Below are 3,303 nucleotides of genomic sequence, written 5' to 3'. Positions count from 1 at the left end.
CTTTGTGCTAAAAACGAGTTACTGCTGAGAAGTTGGATGGTACAGTGGCCACTCAGATGCAGTGGCAGGTCAGTTGTTTACATGAGTCACGTGTGTCTCAGAAGTGACTGTATGCTGTGGCATGCAAGTTCTTCCTGGTGGAAACAGTATGACAGCCACACATAGCAGCATGAGTGCCAAGCATGTCTGGCCTGGTGCAGAGCCTTGGGAGCTACTGTTGAGCACTGCAGATGTGTTCAGCATAATGTGACATCTCTCCCTACAGACATGTTATAAGTGGACACAATGTGACTTTGTATTTTCATGGTACATTCTGTATGTTAAGCATTAGTGGCATATTATGGATGTGTGTAGGGCAGTTGGAACTGCAGACTCTTCCTATATGGATACCGCCTAGTTATAATAGAATTATGACCATTCTTAAAGTGATTGTTTCATGAGTTCTTTGGCTTTGCCCAAAGAGGTGTTAGCAGCTAGTGGGGTATTACACTGGTTGGGATTATTTGCCGTGCAGTTGTGTTGCGGCTGTGTCTAAACTAAACATGTGACTTGTTCCTAAAGTACTTGTGTTTCAGGGAACATGCTGTGATTAAGTAAGAAAATAATCTTGTTCAAGTGTGTGAAGGACATGTCCATGGACCTGATTTCTTATTGGTGTGGATAACCACAAATAATAGATTTCAATCTATTCAGTTCCTGAAGGGATCACTTTGTTGCCCATCTGTCTTTCTGCCTGTCTGTCCAACTGTTAAGAACCCTTTTTCTCAGGAACAAGTAGATATATCAAGTTCAGATTTATAGTACACACTGAGGTCTACAGTCCCCTGGTGGCACAATACATTTAAGCTTGTAAGTCAATGCAATCAAAGATACAGATATTTGTGTAGCTGTCACTTCAATCTTTTGCTCAACCTTCATTTATTCCATTTCTGGTACTACAAAACATGTCTTCAAATGATCTAGGCTAATCTATATAATCCTAAATGCCCTTTACTATTATTATCATTATTATTATTATTGTTATTAGTGTCATTTATCATTATCTTTATCATTATTATTATTATTATTATTATTATTATTATTATTATTACTATTACTGGAGATGTTTTGTAATATCTCTGGTGTGTGTTACTTCTGATCAGATGCAAGAAAAGGATTTGAGACCACAGGCTGATCAGGCTAAAAATAGCAATAAATAAATACATATTTTGTTACTCACAAACTCACTCATTGAAACCTATAGAGTACATTCGATGACCTAGAATCATACTCACAAAATTCACTCACTGAAACCTGTAGGGTACATTTGTTGACCTAAAATCTTGAAATTTAGCAAGAAGCTAGATTTTTCAGCAAAAGTAAAGAAAAGAATCTGAAAATTGTTAATTTGTAAATACATCACATGAATAATTTTTTCGGCAGTTGTTGTCTGATTGTCTGTCTATCCGGCTGTTAAAACCCCTTTTTGTCAGGAATGGGTAGATGTATCAAGTTTATGTCACATTTTAAGGTATATTGCCCATTGGCAATATCAAAAAATTAAGCTTCTAAGTCAATGCAATTAAAAGATATGGCCATTTTTATCACATATTTTGATACTCACTCATCAAAACCTAGGGTACTTCACATTGACCTAGAATCATGAAACTTGGCAGGAAGCAATGTTTCACAGTGTAAATAATGGAAAAAAATATTCTAAAAACTCTGAAATTGTAGTTAGACCACATAAAAAATATCTTTTTGTGATTGGAAATTACATTGCATTCATCTTCTGTCAAAAGCTTAATAGAAAAATATTACTGCAGACAAACATAAAATATAAGCTGTAGTTGTGTTTCAGTAAGTAAATAAAGTATTTTATTAAATCTTCTCTCCCTACATATGTATGCTGAGGCCACCTGCTTGCTTCTTTGTGTATGTCCACACTTATCTCAGAGACTACTGTAGAGATTTTGACAGCATCCTGGAATTCTTGGGACTGACATCTTTGCAGTATCGACATCTGGCAAAAATTATTGACATTCTCGATTCCTGAAATGGATGAACTACCTGTATAGATAATTTGTACAGAAATATTATAATCTGTACAGAAGTCACTTGTGGCCAATATTAAATTAAAAAAACCACTAATGATTATAAACATTTCCTCAGTTAACTTTTTTATTATTTAATAAATTGTTGGAATTTTGATTGTGCGTGTATCCTTTTGAATGATAGGTTTATTATGTGGCAAGATGTACAGCCAATATAAAATTATTATTGAAAATTATTTATTGGATTCTGATATTATCTTGCTGATTTTTCTAAAATACCTGGTAGAGGGGTTATGGATGCTGCCTATTTGAGGAGAGGTGATCTGACTTACGAACTCCAGAGATGAGGCATGGAATCAAAAGAAAATATAACAGAACAGGTAAATCAGTAAAGACAAAACATGCAACTCCTGGCTATACAGAAGATCACAGAAAAGAATTTAAGTTTGGCTGCTGATACCATTTGCACCACTCTGGGAGAAATGTTAGAAAATATTGAAGGAGACGACAAGCCAGATATGCACATTACACTGATTGCTTGGTGAGTGTGTACAAATAGACAGTAGAGGGAATGAAATGCTATGTAAAAATGGTTGGTGTTTTGCTTGCTGACATAGGATGGGCTGGGAGTGAACCTGGAAATATTGTGGGGAAAGGTGAGCAATGTCAGTTGAGGGAGTGTGCAACATCAGATAACCATTTGCAGAGCTAGCCAACCCATTTCAAGGACGTTCGGTAGAGTGAGAGAACTTATCATTGGATTTGGTTGAGGAAGTTATTAGGTTTCTGTATTTCATTGTGGAGTTTCAACAGAAACCTAGAGTGGTTGATATGATGGATGTGGAGATTGAAAGTTATTAATGGGGAAGGTTATGGGTAGTTTGTTGAAACAAATGTTGGGAGCTATACAAGAAAGCAGATGATAAATCAGTTTAGAGCTGAGATATGTAGACCTATTTCACAACGAGAATTGCGGGAACTGATTTATATACAATATGGAAGGAAACAGCATAATCAGGAAACTATTATTAAGTATGTGTAAGAGTAAAATGAAGTCCACTAGTTTTAAGTTCAGAGTTACTGCGAGCCAGGACTGGGCCCAGGGCAAGCTGTGTGACTAGGCCCCATCTGTAAATATAGCAACCCAATTTTATTGCTATTTTAAAGAGGTTTGACATGATTTAAACGTCACTAAACTGGGGGAATAGTTGAGAAATGCAAGAGTTAATAATTGGGGTGAAATGCAGAATAAATATAATTTCTTATTAAT

This window comes from Schistocerca serialis, chromosome 1 (genome assembly GCF_023864345.2).
Source record: "Schistocerca serialis cubense isolate TAMUIC-IGC-003099 chromosome 1, iqSchSeri2.2, whole genome shotgun sequence".
Taxonomy (NCBI): Eukaryota; Metazoa; Arthropoda; class Insecta; order Orthoptera; family Acrididae; genus Schistocerca; species Schistocerca serialis.
This window is presented reverse-complemented; position numbering follows the sequence as displayed.